General features: G+C 40.0%; 1 protein-coding gene across 1 annotated transcript in view; it reads left to right on the top strand.

The window, feature by feature from the left end:
- GNA14 (G protein subunit alpha 14) overlaps window positions 1-19,322 on the top strand; it is a 152,992-nt gene that overhangs the window by 45,385 nt on the left and 88,285 nt on the right. The window lies entirely within an intron of this gene.

The following is a 19,322-nucleotide window of genomic DNA, read 5'->3' as shown; positions in this document are numbered from 1 at the left end:
ACCTTGGTTTTCTTTCTTTCTGTCCCTCCAAACTTGAACTCAGACTTTAAGGCCTTGCCTCCTTTTTCTGAGCACATTTCCCAAACAAAGGCTTTGCTGGGTCTTATTTTCTTTGGGAATTAGGCCAGTTGGAGATGGGATGAAGCTCTTGCTTATTCCAAGACACCTAGGGCTTGCATCAGTGGGACTGCAGGGAAATCTCGGCGCATCCTTCTGTATGCAGTGCGACCAAAACACATTTCAGATGCCAGCACTGTGGGAATCAGTGGGGAACCTGAGTTAAGATGTCTCGGTGGGGGTGTGAAAACCCAGCCCTCCCAGCCAGACTGAGGTTTCCATTTATACAACCCATGGTTTTGAACACCTCCTGGAGTCGGCTCAGTGCCCTGAGAATCCAAAGAGGAGCAAAACCTCTGACCTGATGGAGCTCAACACCTTATGGCAAGTACAGATATGTAGGTAGACTCTCCAGCCTCCACAGAGACCTGTGCAACAGCTGAAATACAGAGGAAGTGATGTTAAGTGGTAAGAGTGGGTGAACGGTTAGATTTGGTGGTGGCTGAGATGATGGGGCAAAGAGGCTTGTGTCTGAGAAGTTGAATAGTATTTGTCAGGTGGGCCGGGGAGAAGAAAAAGAAATTCAGATAGATACAACAGCTTGTGCAGAGTGGATGTGCGAATTGGCATTGAGTGTTGGCCAACTGCAAGGCCAAGGGGATGGACAGGATTTCAGGAGAGGCAGATGGGCAGTAACTCGAGACAGGATTTTACTCTAATAGACTAGTGACTCTTTAACCAGGGTGTAAATGCGTGGGATGCAAAGTGGTCTGGGAAAAGGGAATCCGTGAGCAGAGGAGGAGGAGAGGGAAAGACTGGTCAAGTTGTAGAGGGCAGGCAGGAAGGTGGGAATATTAGTGCGTGAACCACTGACCACACTAAAGTGCGGCCCCGAGGGCCTGCTGAGATTGCAAACTCTGACTGAATAGCAGCACACACCTCAGGTATACTGTAGCTGCTTTGGGGCTTTCACGTGTAGAGTAGGATTAATTCAGGGTTAGAAGCTTTGGGTATCTTGAGTGGAGAAACACTAGAAGGTCAAAGTAAAGTGTTGGTCAAAGGGAGTTAAGATAATAGAACACTTGATCCAGGCTTTGTAGACAAGAAAATGGAGCCAGGAGGGAAAAGAATTGGAGAAACAGTGAGGGCTCCAAGGAACCCAAGGTATATATGAGCTTCAGGGAGCTGAGTTGACCTGAAATTGTGGTCAGACAGTAGGATGCAGAATTTAAGATTTCTCAAGTGAAGTGTCCAGTTGGGGTCCCAGATTTTTCCTGTACCTCTTCTTCTGTGAATTAAGCTTGGCCTGTCCCCCCTGAATTTATTTAAGGTAGCAGAAGAGACCCATCAACAGATAAAATTGGGTGATGGGAAATTATAACAAGTGTACACAGGAATGTGGGGTCAAGGCTGTTTCTTCCAGGGGGTTCATGAACCCTCGGGACTAAGGATTCCACAACTGAACCGAACTGTGGGAACTTCCTGTCACTTAACATTCAACTCCAGTGACCTGCCTTGTTCATTAAGCACTTATTTCTTAAAAGAGAGAATCTTATTAGGTTGACTTTGTCAATACACAAACCAAAGTCTTGCACCAATTCTCCTCTGAAAGTGTCCCTCCCTGATGTTTGGCCAAAATGTGGTTGTCTAGGATCTGGGTCCAGGGCCATTCCTTGTGGCAGAGAACACTTTCTAGCAGTTAGTATGCACAGGCCCACTGAGTCGTGTTATTCACAACGACCTCATGAAGTGTAGGTACTATGATTCATTTCATTTGACACACACAGAAACTGAGGCACAGAGAGGTTAAATAATTCACCAAGTGTACACGGCCAGAACACGGCAGAACCAGTATGTCTGACCATGGAGTCTGTGCTCTGAACTTCTCTCTGTGGCTGCCTCTGAACAGAAGTGATGCCAAACATGTTTCTTAAAAGGTGACAGCTGTCTGCCTAGTTTTCTCCTACAGCCTTTCATGGCCTGGCAAATAACTACGGTTTCATGTGGTCCCTTAAAATATGGGTCCTTCTCCCACACTGCGCCCCCCACACACCAAGCCTATGAGAACTGCAGGTGGATAGGTATTGGAGGTGATGTAATTTATCATTCAAACTGGGGATAGTCTGAGAGCGAACGCAGGCACTGTTATTAATAGCTATGCCAGCGCCACAGGCACAAACTAGGACTGTCCAGGGCAAAGAAGCACATACGGTCACTCTAGTTTTATATTATGTACTAAGTGAGAATTGAAATAAGTTACACGCAGACTCATCGTATTTCTAATCCGCCAGAGGAAAAGAAAAATTCCAAATCAAATTCCAAAAGGCCTGGTTCATAATAGGTGCTTAATAGATTTTGAATGCATAAATGATTGGTTTCAGTATGTCCCAAAGAGGTGTGCAGAGGACAGAAACAAATCTTGCTTCCAGGAGCGAGGAAGGGGCACAGCTAGAAAGTGCCAGTGGGCCACTCCTCGCAGTAACGTTTGTCCAAGCACTTTGTAGTTGAACAAGTTAGTGCTTGTCATTGATCTTAAATCGGTCAGCAGGCCCAAAGGAAACTTACTAAGAACTGTTTTTTGCATCTCTTAGTATAAGACTGTCATTAAAATATCTGTGTCTAAGGGAGAATTTGGGATTGACTCAGCATTTCCTGCTGTAGAAAGCAACAGCAAATGGCTGAAGGAAGAATAATAGATCTTTGAAAAGCCCGAGACCAGGGCCTGCAGGCATCAAGATTTCCTTTGAGTTTGCAAAGCTAATACCACTTTAGGAAACTGAAGAAACTTGATTCTTGGAAAAACTGAAAGAATGTGCCCCAAGGTCACCCAGCGGTCATGAAACAAGCAACTGGTCTCTGGTTCCAAATTTGCTCTTCTCTGTTGCTGGGGGAGGGCAGGACTTGGGACACCCCCTCCCTAGAGCTTCCGGTCCCAGTAGTGTTCGGGTTTGGGGGAAGAGTCGAAGTATGCGACGGAGTTGTTTACGTTGGCACCAGGTATTGTCACCTGAAGACACCGGTCAGTTCCACCCGATCTGCGTCTTTGCACCCAGTGGTGCCCAGCCTTAGGGTGAAGACCCTTATTTTTTCAGAGTGCCTGAGGGCCAGTCACATCTTGTGGTATCCCAACTTCTTCGGAGTGGCAGAGGGTGGGACTAATGACCAGATCTCAGTGATCTAGGGTGGAGGCATCCTATCCCATCCCTGCATCTTATTCCCAGCCTCCCAAGGCTGGATGCCCGAAGAATAGGACAATGCAGCTAGCAAGAAGTCCCAGACATCATGACTCGCATTACCCTATAGTCTGAGATAAGGGCCACAGCATTCTCTAGGCCTATGAGGTTTTTTTGGGGATGAGAGTCAATTTGGAAGAATTTATTATTTATGAAAACTATGGACCTGTAGTTTTACTGGAGTATTTTAGGTGGATGTATAGTCTCTGCCCCTCTCACCCAGCTGGTCCATTTCCTTTTCTGGTAATGAATCCTTTTTGTGTTTGAGACCTATGTCTTTATAAGGACAAAATCGGTGCTAAGTGAGGTGCTTGAGGATTTCAACTAAACTACAATATGGGAAACATTAAATGAAGATAAGGTTTTGAGTGAGATAAATATTAGGAAAACAGTCATTATTGTTTAAACTGAGGATCTGGTTGTACTTGCATGAAAGCATTTTTTTTCCACTCTCAATTTTTAAAATTTTGTGAGTTTTAAGGGAGCCTATGCTAATTTATAATTTAAGATTGTAGCTATATGTGACCAAACTTACTTTTTTCACACGAGAGATTGATGTTTTCCACCAGTGTACCTATTCCAACAGCTGAGTCATATTGGAAACACAATGTAGAACAAACACTAAACAAGTTTTTCAAGTGATATAAAACTGTCATTGGCCCTTGACGTAGTAGAGTTCTCCAGAATTATGTGAGAGACCAAAACCACAGAGCCACTGATGCGGGACAGTCCCAGAGGTCCTCAGATAAAAGTGAGGCAGGACTTAATCTTACTGCCATGATCATTCACTGTTTCACTCCGTCAGCCTCGGCCCACTGTTTGTGGGTTCTGATCATGGGTGTCTCACCCATCATCACCCAAGTAACACAAACTCTTAATGCTGAGAGAGGAGTATTTGTGATTTCTTTGTTTACTTCCATGAAAAACATGACTCCTTGGAAAACAAGAGTTTTGAGATCATTTGATAGGAAAAACAAGTTTACCGCAGAGCTGTGTAAGCAGCCGAGCCAGAAACTGGGGTATGGGGGTCTACCGGAGCCTGAGGAAGTTGGGAGTTTATCATCAAAGCTGTCCCCTGGAGCTCTGATAATGTGACCAGCAATTCCAAAGAATCTCCTTCAAAATTTTTCTCTGCCTTCCTGCTTCTGGATTCTGCAGAGCCCTCTTTGAAAGTGGTCAGTAAATAGGCAGGTTCCCAGAATGTGAGATTTACAGATAAGGAATATCGGTAGTTTAAAGAGGCTCTGCTAAAATGATTCTAGTTGTGTTGATGGTAAAATGGCTCCCTCCTGAGAGCCCTCCCAAAAGAAGTCTTGTCTGACTGATGATGGCCTTGGCAGAGGAAGGGCATCATTGGAATATGGTTGGACTTGTGTATTTCTTAAAACACCTTGACTTGAATTCACGAAAGGCTCGTGGTTGCCAGACCCACTCATTAGATGTCTGAATAGATGAAGGATGATTTATGTTCAAGGTCTGAGAACTGTACTCTGTTTTATTGCTATACGAACCCTATTGACAAAGCTCTGAGCTTTCATTTAGGGGGAAATGGGATTTATCTAAAATTCTTTTTTTAAACATTTTTTATTGAGTTACAGTCATTTTACAATGTTGCGTGAAATTCCAGTGTAGAGCACAATTTTTCAGTTACACATGAACATACATATATTCATTGTCACACTTTTTTCTCTGCGAGCTACCACAAGATCTTGTATATATTTCCCTGTGCTGTACAGTATAATCTTGTTTATCTATTCTACATATGCCTGTCAGTATCTACAAATTTTAAACTCCCAGTCTATCCCTTCCCACCTCCTCCCTCTTGGCAACTACAAGTTTGTATTCTGTGTCTATGAGTGTGTGTTTTTTTTTTTTTTTTAGATTCCACATATGAGCGATCTTGAAATTCTTTTTTTTTTAAGCGTAGAGTGTTTAAGAAAGTATGGGGCAGATACTCTACTTCTCCCCAAAGTGGTAAATGCAGGTGTTCAACTTTTATATCCTGGTAATAAGTAAAATGAGTTCTTGAGTGATTTTTACCTTAAGATGAGGGATATTTCCCCCTCATTAACTCTTCAAACAGTCCTTGGATCATAGTAGCAAATGCCTCAGTGTCAGCCTAAAGCACTTCCTCCCCAGTTGCTTCTGGAGCTCTAGGGGCACATTTGTTCCAAAAGAAACTCCTATGTGATGTATTAGATTTCATGCATGCACATACTTCTGCTTTATGGGAAAGGTTAGAATTTAGCAAAGAAGAGGTACACATTTCTGAGCTATTTGCTGGTAAGATGGGGTTCAGATGTTTGGCATTTTCAGGTTAGCATTATCAGGCTCATATTCTCATAATGTTATTTTCTTTGGAAAATGTTTTCTGTTTCAGAGAACAGTCATAAATTGGGGAAGGTTTAAAGTGTTCATCCAACACTTTTGTTACCGAGTTATTGGATGGAGTCATGGAACATATAGCATCTCCACAGGATTTTGAGGGTATGAGCATAGGTTTTTAGACCATGGAGAGAATATATGAAATTACTGACTGGACAATTCAGTTATGATAATGATGTAAAGAATGTGGAGGGAAAAGTGGGAAACATTAACCTCTAGGTCTTCTCTAATTACTGGCGTTATAACATCACGTGAACTCATTTTTTTTTTTAATAAAGCCACACAAATGTCTCAAATAGAAATCTTCAGTGGAAGTATCATTAAATAGTATAACAATGAATGTTACTCTGAAAATAAGCTGTTTCTCAAACTATTTCACTTCCATCTTAAGCAGAAAAATAACAACTATGAACATTTATGCTTTCAAAGTTAGATGGGAAGTAAAGTATCTTATATCTTTAAAATTTTTGATAATTAAAAAAATTTAAAAATAGGACACTGTCATAGCTAAAAATAAAAATATGTGGATTTTCCAAGAGCATCATTCGTAATTATTTTGATCTTTGCTCTATCTGGTCTCTGGACAAATGGCAAAGCATCCTTTTTCAAAATCTTTCTCCCTTTACGAGCCATAACATAGAACTGAAAATACACGGAACCGTAGTTCTTTGCTTATAAGAAGTTTTATATCTCTCAATTGGAAAATAGCAACAGTAGAAGATTTTGTTTTATCATCTTTAAAATAAATGCTCATTGCCGCTACCAATTAAAAATACCTTGCAATGACATTTCAGCACCACGGATAGCACTACCCTGTGCTGCTTCCCCCTCCCCAATTTTAGTCGAGCCACCTCTGGTCTGACAAGAGGGGTTAGGGATGTCTGTGTTGCCATAAGTAGTACTTACACTTGGTGTTACAGTAAAATCACCAGAAGAACTTTAAATACCTCAATGTCCAGTCTCCACCACTCTGACCAATTAAACCAGACTCTGGGGGTAGATCCCAAGCATTAATTTAACTTCTTAAGCTTTCTAGCCTTAAAACCAATAGCAAGTAGTAATTTCTAGGAGATGGGGTGACTTTCTTCTGAAATAAGGTTCTCAAGTTTAATTGCCTCTTAGAATTACCCAGGTAGTTTAAAAATAAAATCATTACCTGGGCTTGTCCCTAGACATTGTAACTCAACTGGCCTAAGTTGGGGCACAGACATCACTAGCTTTAAAAAACAAAAAACCGCCACCCCGCCAAACTCCAGGTGATTCTAATTAACAAGTGTTGCTCAATATCACTCTAAAGTAAGGCCTAGAATTAATTTTTTTTCATGTGGAAACTTTAGGCAACTTTGATATTTCAATAGGGGCCCCACATTCTAAAAAGAAGCAACATCTAGTTTTCATGACATTACACTTAAAGTTGAGAAAATTGGATTCCAGCCAGATTTGAAATCAAATGGCACCCCAACAGCTACCTTCTGCACCTTGCCTGAGCCAGAGCCCCAAACCTGCATGTTGAGTACCATCATGAAGTGTGAAATAGTAACCTTCTCCCAACTTGTTCACAAACATTATCTTTTGTCCCCAGCTGAGATTGGTGATTTCAAACTACCTGCTAGAGAAGTTCAAAGTTTCCTTAGTACCCTCATTTACTTTACCCCAAGCTGGGCATGTGTCCAGATGATTCACTGTTTAATAAGTTGAGAATGTATGGCAGACATCAGTTAGTGTTTACCAAAAATTTTTGTGCCTCTCTGTGTTTCCCCTCCTCCCTTGCTGTTATGTTGGAGCCATGTGACTCTGAGCAGAGAGTCTCTTCTGGAACAATGCAGATAAGAGTTGGTGCTTCCCCCTTGCCTCTTCCTTTGCTGCCTCATGGTTGGATGGACCACATGTTGGAGATGGCAGAGCTTCAGCAAGGAAGAGGGCTGCCTGCCTGCATGATGTGGCATGTAAATAGGAAAGTTACCAAGAGTATGTATCAGGGCTTGTCTGATGTGATAGCTACTGTTCATTATATACATCATGAGGTTCTCAAAGATTAATGAATAATCCTGAGAGTGTCAGCTGATAAGAATCTTTATGTTCCTGCCCATTACAAAGTGAGAGGAGAAAATGTGTGTATGTTAATTCTTATGTTTCCATCTATTCAAATTAAGAGGAGAAACAGTACATACAATATATGGACTCCAGATTGGGTGAATGTTTTTCCTTCCGTTAATCACTCTTAGCAGTACTGCTACTGTGTGCATTTAACTACTTTGCAACCGGAGGGGGTGGGGAGGGGAAACCCCTTCATTTCACCTGAAATTACCCAACAAACAAGTGCTTTAATTAATAAGGAACTGAAATTCATCCTTTCTCTTGATGTTGCTTTGCCTTTTTCTCTAAGGTTGAGATGATCATTCTGTTGCTGAGACTAGTTTTTACAACACACCTGTGTTTATATTTGCGGCCACTACTCTCCCTGTGTTGGTCCTTTCTCTCGTTAAACTGATTTTGTGCTGCCTTCCCTCCTGGTTCCCCTTTTCCCTGAGGTGGAGCTAGTAGGATGCCAGCCTCCAAATCTCCCTCAGTTTCTGGTCTTGTAACCACAGAGGAGAAGACACAGGTTAAAAGAAACAAACAAATGGTGGTGCCCGGATGGGACAATAAGTCTAGTTGTTTTGGGCCGTGATTGTCTTTGAGCTATGATGGTTCTCCACCTGACATCAAGCATCTGAGTCTTTTAGAGGTTTTGGTGAAAGATCTTCCTCATTCTACTGCTCAGTCCTTGTCTTCCCTCATCTCCACTTCACTCCATCACAGAGAAGTGGAGCCAGCTTACTTACATTCAATCCCTTGAGCATAGGTTGGTTATATCCCAATGGGAGCTGAAACGTAGGTCTTCACTAATAATGCTCCCCTCTCCTGCATCCCCAACATCCTTGGTACAGAAAGATTCAACCAAGATTATTCTCCGGATATTTTCAAGGTTTGAGAAAAGTGATTTTCAAGCAGGGTGTTAAAGTGATCTATAAGCTAATTTTAGCTGAAATAACATCACTGAGAATGCATTTAGCAGTAACAGTGTGTTGCGGGCTTATTATGCATGGCTTATACCTGCGGTTCCTAATCACTTATAGCCCTGTGCTTGTCTACCTGCCGTATTACCTCCCTGAAGCCACCAGTGGAACACTTAAGCCAATTACTGCGATGGCTTATTAAATTATGACCCCAAACATTCAGAAGCATCCCGTGTTCACCCTTCTAATTGGATCTGGCCTGACGTCATTTTAAAAATGTGCAGAGTCCTCAGGAGACACACAGGCAGCAGGTTTTTGCAAGATTTGCAAGGCACGGGATGCTTTTTAGGCTAATTTACTGCTTTAAAATATTTAATGTCTTTGATAGACTCCATTACCTTGGCTAATTCAAGCTAATTTGATTTTTCATTTGTAGCTAGTTAATTTCCATTTCTAATCACAGATTGTGATTCTAACAGAAATATTTTTAAAACCTGCAGATCACAGGTCACAGATCAGTTTATTGCGTACTGAAGCAAAGCTGCCTCTTGTCAGATAGCTTTTGGAATGATCTTGGAACTAATGTCTCATTACATACTGTATAGAACGAAGAAGTTAGCATTTGTTTTCATTTCATGACAGAAAGAGAGGTGGAAAGAGAGAAATAACCCAAAGGTAAGACTGATCCAAAATAGGAAGAAGATGTAAGATTTGTCTGAATGTTTTTTGGCTGTTATTTCCCAGTCTAAGTACTTTGACAGACACGTTTTATCATCTTTCCTCCCTCCAAGTTAGGTCTCTGTTTGTTCTGCTGATATATATGTATATATATATGTATATATATATTTTTTCTTGTGAAACATTTTTTTGCCACTATGACTGTTTCTTTTTCAATTCCTTATCACTCACTGGCCAAAAAAATTGCTCACTGCTGATGAAAATCAACTAGTTTTCCAAACGACCTGATTTTTCTGCCTCACCCAGAGACTCTTCATTGGGTCTTCCAGTTCCCACTGCTAGGCCTTTCCCCTCAGTCCTTTGTTCTCAGCCGCCTCTTTGAAATTGAAAGCTACCTCTTTCAGTTGCTCCTCCACGTTGCTGGAAGGCCAGCATGTCCACAGTGTGAACACGCGCCAAGTGAAGACAGGTTCTCCTACAGTGGGACACCCTAGCATTGATGTCAGGGGCTCCTGACTTTGTTCGGTCCGTCGGTGACCTTTCTCCAGCTCCTGGAAGAAAGGACTGATGACCGTTTTCTTGGCTTGTCTATAAACAGAGATTTCAAAACTCACTGAGTTTAAATTCTCAGGACAAAGGTTTAGTTTCAGGTTAAATACAATGTGGGTTCTACTCTTCCACATTCTCACCCTCCAGAAACTGGCATAGTATAGGAGCCCCAGAAGGATTAAATGAATGAATGATGGAGTTGAAAGGCAAAGGGGTTGAAGGAAAACAATTGCTACATTATTTTCATATTTCTATGTCTTTTCTCACTTGTAAATGGACATGCCGCTTACCATTTACTTAAATAACGACACTGTTGAGGATAAATATAAATGACGAAATGAGTATTTTTTTCTCATTCGACTATTAACCGCTTGTAACATCTGAGCAGCCCAAACTGACCATTGCCCTGTGTTGTGTTTTGGGGCCTGGTCTCTATACCTGTGTCTGCCTAGTTTCCCATGCTTTCCCTATAGTTTTGGTTTTACTTTCCCCCGTACCCACTCTGGCTTCTCAGCAAGACTTCACCTCTTCAGGGTTCTGCAGGCACTTTTTTGCACCTAGCCCTGGGCAGCCCTGGGTAACCCCGGTGTTTGGGCCACTTCTGAGATAGTGTTCATGGGAGTCCGATGGCAGCCAGGCCCTCCTTGCCACCCATCACTGTTTCGGGGGACTCCCTTCTCTCAATCCAGTAGCCATATCATCAGACCTTCTTGGGTGCCCTCAGCCACCCCCACTCCAAGATACCTCCGTGACTTAGATGAGTATCACTCTGATATCACTGCTGGACGTCAGTGCCCCTTACCTTCTTGAAGGCTCCATCTGTGGTCATCATCTCCTCTTACCCTGCTTCTTCATCGATCCTTACTCTTGCCTTGATCTTTGGAATGACTCTTCTGATTGACTGACTTCCTCTGAATGGGAAGAAATTCCTTGGTTCAGCTTCTCTCTTCAAGAGGCCAACAGCCTGTCTCTTCAATTCACTTCTAAAACTTTCAAAGAAATCCACTTTGGGCCATCCTTGCTATTTGTATCCAGCCACCGTGCCGATCCTGCTCTCTGGGAGGCCTGGGGTGACCTCTAATCACCACATCAAAAGCACTATCTCACCTTTGTCCATTTCCATGCCTGCCCAGCATCTGGCACTACTATCTTCTCTCCCTCTTTTTGACACTGTCTTTATTTAATTCACCAGGCAGTACCTTCTCCCAACTTTCCTACACTGTTTCTTTGTAGGATCTTGCATGGGCTCCTAATCTTTTTACTGACTTCTCTTTTCCAAGCTTCGGTCCCTGCCTCCACTGGGAGAAGTTTTTCTAGTGCCCGTTTTATGCATGTGTTTCAATTTCTCCTCCCTTTTTGTGTGAGGCAGTGACCTCTCTCCTCTCCCCACACAGACGTGAAAGGCTCAGCCCCCAGATATAATGGCCTGTGTCCTGTTCGACACACCTGAGCTTCTTGACCTGTTGCTCTGGCATTTAATTCCTCCTGTTTATGGCAGCTGGGAGTTCCCTTTCCTGCTTTTTCAAATTTGGCTGTGTATTTTTGTGGTGTTACATTTGCTCCAGCATTTTTGTGAGTTTGGAGAGTTGGTGGGTGGGGGTGGTTTTTCATCCTGTCACGCCTGTCAGTCCTGTTGACTAGGGGTTGCCAACATCCACTTTCTAAGGCACAGACCTGACTTTTTCACTTTCCTATCAAAACCTTTGACTCCCTATTATATCCAGACCGAAGTTCAAACTGCTTGGCATCGCAGGGCATCAAAGCCCTTAACACTTACAGCTTCACCTACTTTTTCAGGTTTGTTTCTTGTGACATCTCTTCGTTTTTCAATGATAGCAGTCGATGATTCCAACATATCCTCTGCCATCTTTATTTCTTAGAGCTGCACTATCCAGTAGAAATATGAGCCACATAGATAATTTTAAAGTTCTGTTAATCGTATTTTAAAAAGCAAAAAAAAAGTGAAAAATTTTTTTCTACCTTAACTTTCTGAAAGACTTTCTCTGACTTGCCTTTATTTTTATTTTTTAATATATATATATTTTTTAATTGAAGTATAGTCAGTTTACAATGTGTCAATTTCTGGTGTACAGCATTAACACTTCAGTCATGCATGAACATACATATATTCGTTTTCATATTCTTTTTCACCATAAGTTACTACAAGATATTGAATATAGTCCCCTGTGCTATACAGTATAGACTTGTTGTTTATCTATTTTATATTTATTAGTATCTGCAAATCTCGAACTCCCATTTTAACCCTTCCTACCCTTTCCCCGCTGCCAGTAACCATAAACTTGTTTTCTGTGTGAGTCTGTTTCTGTTTTGTAAATAAGTTTTTTTTTTTTTTTAAGATTTCACATATAAATGATTATCATATGGTATTTTTCTTTCTCTTTCTGGCTTAATTCATGGTGAAATTAATTTAAAAAATATATTTTCCTTAACTCAGTATATCCAAAATATTACCAAATAGGTACTCAATATAAGCATTATTAATAAGATATTTCACACTCTTTTTTTTTAATACTAAGTCTTTGAAATCCAGTGTGTTTTTACAGCACTTCTCAATTTGAGCTAGTCACGTTTTAAATGCTCAGTAGCCACATGTGGCTGGTGGCTACCATATTGGATGGCATGGCCTTACAGCACTGATTTAAGATGTTCTGCCCACACCTGCTAAACAAGACCCACCTTAAATACCACTCACCCCCAGATACTTTCCAATGTTTATTTCCTGTCAAATTGAATCTCTGGCCACTCTAGAATATTTTAAAAATTCCTTTTATTGAGCACTTATCACAGCCTATCTTGAATTCATGTATTTGTGTATTTATCTGTCTCAGTGAAATCATAGAAGGTACATATTACCCTTTGCTCATCTTTGAGCAACAGTGGGAAAGTAGAGAGGAAAATTGGACTTTGGCAGAAAGCCAACCCAAGTTCAAATGGTAATACTTCCATGGTGCAGTGGTGGTGGCTATATAATTATGGTCCATTTTTTAACCTCCATTTCCTCATCTATAAATTAAGGTAATGCCTCTATTATAGGGTAAATGAGCATTCAACAAGGCGTGCCTGGTACTTGTTTGGGGCTCAGTAAATTATCGTTTTGTTTCCCTTATTCTAGGATGCGACTAATTTAAGGTGCATCATTAATTTAATAACAAAGAGCTATTAAAGAATGTAAGGAAGAGATCAGTATATTAAATATGCACATGGATTATTAGTTGTGCCCATATTCAGGAACATTAAAATTGGAGGACTCATACATTGCTAATGGGAATGTAAAATGATGCAGCCACTTTGGAAAATACTTGACAATTCCACAAAAGGTTAAATATGGAGCTTCTACAAAAGGTTAAATATGGAACTACTGTATGAACCAGAAAGTCTATTCCCAGGTATCTATGCAAGAGAATTGAAACCTATGTCCATACCAAAACTTGCACATGAATGTTCACAGCAGTATAATTCATAATAGGCAAAAAGTAGAAACAACCCAAATGTTTATCCGTTCATCAGTTGATAGACAAAATTGGTACATCCGTACCATAGAATACTATTTGGAAATAGAAAGGAGTAAGGTACTGATGCAGGCTATAGCATGGATGAACCTCAGAAAACATTATGCTGAGTAAAAGAAGCCAGTCACAGAAGAGCACATGTTACGTGATCCCACCTTGAACTGTCCAGAATAGGCAAATCTCTAGAAACAGAACGTAGATGAGTGGTTGCCTGGGCTGGCATGGTGTGGGCATGGGGAATCCCTGCTGATGGGTACAAGGTTTCTTTTGGGGATAACGGAAACGTTCTAAGATGAGATTGTGGAGATGGTGTACAACTTAGCACAGTTACTAAAACCGTTGACTTGTACACATGAGATTGGGTAAACTTTATAGTATGTAGGTTATATCTCAGTAAAGAGACTAAAAATTTGGAAGGCAGTTGTTTCAGAAATAAAGGCATACGTGTTTGTCTACCTTAAAGAAGTGGCTTCTTTGGGTTGTCTCTCCCTCACCATTCTCTGAGCTCCTCGGGAGCAGCGAGCATGATGATCTCTTCACAGCCATTTCACAGGACGTGACATATAGTAGTTGCTCAGGAAACCCATTGGGCGGGACAATTCTGGTCCCTCCAGCACCAGAGAGAGCAGCTAAAGCACCAGCCACATCTGGCAATGTGTATTTCCATTTACCAGTGCACCCTTTTAGACTCCCACGTGTCAGTGACCTCATAACAGAGGAAGCTTATGAGTCACGATTTCTCCTAAGAAGCTTTCAGGCTGCAGAGTACCTTACATTTGAATTCTCGTGCAGAAAACTTGGAACATGAACCATATTTGCTACAACTTGCATTTTCGTAAATATGAAAATTGGAGAAGGCTAACCATCTTGCTTTCTAAATAAGATTAGGTAAAAGGCATTTCATATGTTACCTCTAGATCTGCGTCACAGGTTGAGATCTGTAATGTATCTCTATGTGCTGATTTGTTTGGCAGGATCATCTCTAACTAATAAACACATGGTACATTTGAGAGCAAACACCTGGCCTGGCACGACTGTATTATCAGTTACTACTCATGAAGGTCGTTCCAAGGGCAACATTTGCTGAGAAACAGACAGTGCTCTTGGGGTCTGGTTGCCGGTTTAAGATAAATACAAGCAGTTTTTTAAAAAGTAGCAAAGTGTTTGAGACTTCCAGCTCACTCTCCCAAGATTCAAATTTTGGCCACAGTTGAAAAGCAGAGAGATATACTAGTTAGTTAGCTAGTTATAAATTAATAATGTAATCAGCAGTGTAATGTAAATGAACTACAAATAGCTTAAACACCCATCTTTTAAAACAAAATTGTTCAATAGAAACACAATGTGAGTTGCATTCTAATCACTGCGTTAATAGAAGTAAAAAGAAACAGATGAAATTTATTTTAATGTTATATTTTATGTGATCTGGTAATCTGACATATTATCCTTTCAACATGCACTTAAGATAGAAAATTATTTAATTTTATAAATTATTATTATATCCTATATTCTTTTTTTCTTGGTAGTAAGTACTCAAAATCTGGCGTGTATTTATATATAGGACACTTCTCAGTTCATTCCTGCCTCATTCAAGTATTTGATAGCCACTTGTAACCAGTGGCTACCATAGTGGATGGCATGGATTTAGAGGGATGGCTTCTAAAAATATGGCATGTTCCTACTGTGCAGAAGTTACAAATAAGGAGGCAGAGAAGCACCACATGGAAAGAGCTCAAAGTCTTATTGTTAAGTGAAAACAGTGTAGGAGAATATTATGCATGGTATGACACAAGTGAAAAATTATTTTGAAAAATGAGAAGTATATATATATATAAAATAAAAGTATATATAAAAATGAAAAGAATATGTGTATATTCACTAATATGTCATGAAAATACATATGTATGCAAGTAAACAGAAAAAGTTCTGGAAGACAGCCCATCATTGAGAGGACTGAGGATGGAGGGGGAGCAGTGCATATGGCCAATGTAGGATTTAAGTGTAAAATTTTAACTTTTTAAATAAGGAGAAATGTATTCATGTGTATACACCTTGTGTAATAATAAGTACTTTAAAAGTGAGCTCATTACGTCTAACCATCCTGACTGTCTCTGGATGTCAGTGGTCTTCAACTTGGGCTGCACCTTAGAATCACCAGGGGGCTTTTCTGCCTGGACCCCACCTTGGATCGATTGAATCAAAATCTCTGAAGGTGGCCTTCTATCTTAAGCTCTTCAGATCCTAAAGATTGGTGGCCAAGGTGGCCAAGATTGAGAACCACGTGTATGGAAGAAGGGATGGAAAGTTTGTCCTTAAAACAGTTATCTGTGGACGATTCTCAAAAAATAATTTGATAAGAATCCGATGGAAGTTACTTTGAGGCATATTGTCTGATGAGGGTTTTCTGTTCTTAAATAAGGGCAAATCTATATTTTACAGCTAAATAGATCAAATGAGCTGAAGGATGGGTTTGATGTTATTTTGTGAAAATTGCAGTTCCTGAAAGACTTCCTAACCCGTGGCCATGTGAAATTTGGCTAAGAGAGTCTTTAAAATCAGAGCTGGTCTTTCTTTAAAGCAATTCTATGTGAACTCTAACAAATGAACACATATGGCCGCAAGAGCCAAAGTTGCATTCCATCGACAACTATCTAATAGGTAGTTCACAAAACAAAGGATTACGTAGACTTTAAAAATTATTTACTTAGATTCTTGAGCTCAGTGTCACCTTTTGAAAACATGAGATTAACCAACCTTCGTATTTTGAAAGCACCACTTCACTTTGAAAGCATCACTGATAGAAAAATTTTTTTCCTCTTACTGTGTTCTGCCTGAATGGGTGACAATCATAATGTCAGTGCCATCCAGGGTGAAGCCAGCGCAATCCCATTTGACAAGATAAGCCCCTCTGAGAAAGAAGCAGGCATATTTTACATTTGATCCAGGGTCAGTATCGGTTTGGGATACATCTCTCTGTCATTGGCCTCCTCTGCACTTAGAAATGAAACAAATCAGTGTTTGATAAGGCTTGTAGCCATTAGCTGTCTGTTCCTAGGCTTTGAAAACGCCTAGAAATTGCCTGATTTACTGAATGCTCCATTCATTTGTCCTGGAGTTTAAAGGAGCAAGCTACTGTCACCATGGAAACAGTCTCACATTCTAAGGAAACTGATTCAGTACCTGGCTCCTAAAGATTAATATATAACATGAGCTCAGAAGAGAACAAGGGATCTTCATTAGATTCCATAGTTGAGATGATGGCATTCCCTGCTCCAAAAATCTCATCCTCATTTGATTTTTAGTCCTTGAGTTGACATTTGCTGGGTAATAGAATGTGGTGAGGGTTCAATACTTTAATCCCTTGCCACTAAATTACTGCATTTGTGTGAACAACCCAAATGCCAGATTGGTTTCATACAGACTCTGAAGTTGCTATTATCAAAAGGATAACAGATACCCAATTTTGCTACCAGAAGCCTGGAAAACTGATATTGGGATCTAACTCTGATGGGGGCTGAAATAAACTAGTTTAAAACACTTAAAAAAAAAAAAAAAGACTGAAGTGAGCCCACTTAGAATGTGTTCCAGTCTTTTGTGTTAAATACTGGGGTGGGAATTTCTTAGTTGGAATTTCATTTTGAAAAATAAAACAAAGTATAAGCAAGTTACTTGATCTTACAATTAAAAAAATTTAGGTTATGATATCAAGAATGGTTGTACATATATGTTCAGTCAAGTGTGAAACAAGTATGGCATTTAAAAAAATACTTACATGCACAACACACTGTCATAAGTATGTGTAGATTTTGATACCACCTCCCAGCTCACCATTTACCCAAGAGATACAACTATAGTATTTTTTGTTGTAAATTTTCCAGTGGAATTTAGCAGCTAATAGGTGCTTTTGGGCATTTGGGACTTTTGCCACCCACTAGTAAATTCTTTTTTTTTTTTTTGTATATATATATATTTTTTATTGAAGTATAGTCAGTTTACAATGTTGTATCAGTTTCTGGTGTACAGCATAATGCTTCAGTCATACATGAACATACATGTATTTGTTTTCATATTCTTCCTCACAAGTTACTACAAAATATTGAATATAGTTCCCTGTGCTGTACAGTATGAACTTGTTTATTTTATATATACTAGTTAGTATCTGCAAATCTTGAACTCCTGATTTATCCCTTCCCACCCCCTTCCCCTACTGGTAACCATAAGTTTGTTTTCTATGTCTGTGAGTCTGTTCTGTAAATAAGTTCATTTGTCTTTTTTTTTTTTTCCATCCCACATATAAGTGATATCATATAGTATTTTTCTTTCTTTTTATGGCTTACTTCACTTAGAATAACATTCTCCAGGTCTATCCATGTTGCTGCAAATGGCATTGTTTTATTGTTAATGACTGAGTAGTATTCCTTTGTATAAATATACCACAACTTCTTTATCTAGTCATCTGTTGATGGACATTTAGGTTGTTTCCATGTCTTGGCTATTATAAATAGTGCTGCTGTGTTTAGTCTTTTAAGGAATCTCCATAATGTTTTCCGTAACAGCTGCACCAAACTGCATTCCCACCAGCAGTATGGGAGGGTTCCCTTTTCTCCACACCCTCTCCAGTGTTTATCGTTCATGGAATTTTGAATGATGGCCATTCTGACTGGTGTGAGTTGATACCTCACTGTAGTTTTGATTTGCATTTCTCTGATAAATAGTTATACTGAGCATTTTTTCATGTGCCTATTGGCTATCTGTATGTCTTCATTGGAGAATTGGTTGTTTAGGTCTTTGCCCATTTTTGGATTGGGTTTTTTTTTTTATTATTATTAAGTTGTATGAGCTGCTTATATATTTTGGAAATTAAGCCCTTATCAGCCTCATCTTTTTCAAATATTTTCTCCCATTCCATAGGTTGTTGTTTTGTTTTGCTTATGGTTTCCTTTGCTGTGTGCAAAAGCTTATAAGTTTAATTAGGTCCTATTCATTAATTTTTGCTTTTATTTCTATTGCCTGGGTAGACTGCCCTAGGAGAACATTGCTAAGATTTATATCAGAATGTTTTGCCTATGTTTTCTTCTAAGAGGTTTTTTTCAATCATTCAAAACACTCCTTCTTCACCACTCTGCTAGGTTACTGCCTTCCTTTTTCATGTTACTTTCTCCTTCCTAGAATAAATCCCTTATTCTAGCTTCGTGGCTCCCTCCTATGCCCTCCTCCTAACTCATACATGAGCATCCTTTTGGATTCTGTCCTTTCATTTGTGGTGTTCAGTAGCTTCCTTGCTCTTAGTCCTCACTCATTCACTTCAGGTGCTTCATCCTTATTAGGACTCTTCAGACTATTTTTCTTTCTCCCTAGACTCTCAATAGCACTTACCTCTTCCACTCAATGTGGCACGTGATCTCTCACTACATTTCCTAGCTTTGTCTAAATGATGTGTTGTTATGTGTCTTGCCCACTCAGACAGTGTCCTTGGGAGAAGGGATGATGTATCTTCAGGACCCTAGCACAAACCCATTCACATTATGGGCTCTCAAGATCTCACCATTAAGTTCCATTCAGTGATTTGAATTTAATGATTTCTGAGTTTTCTGAATACATAGTGTTAGCCTAGGATTTTACTTTTTTACGACTGCTGAAATTTTCTAATGAAATCCCATAGCTAGCTATTCCAGCAACATCTATAGACTCACAGGATGTAAGAGGGAATCATTTCTGAATCTATATGGATAATTCATGTGGCTGAAAACTTGGCTGTGGATTGAAAACTTCTTAGTTCATCAGGCTTTGAAATCCTCCAAAGAAAGTCAGTGATACATTGTTTGAGCTTTATCCCAAAGAGAAAGATGAAGCAATGCAAAAGAGGAGAGATTTTCTAAGAAAGAAGCGCC

The sequence above is a fragment of the Camelus dromedarius genome, chromosome 10, assembly GCF_036321535.1.
Source record: "Camelus dromedarius isolate mCamDro1 chromosome 10, mCamDro1.pat, whole genome shotgun sequence".
NCBI classification, from domain to species: Eukaryota; Metazoa; Chordata; class Mammalia; order Artiodactyla; family Camelidae; genus Camelus; species Camelus dromedarius.
This window is presented reverse-complemented; position numbering and strand designations above follow the sequence as displayed.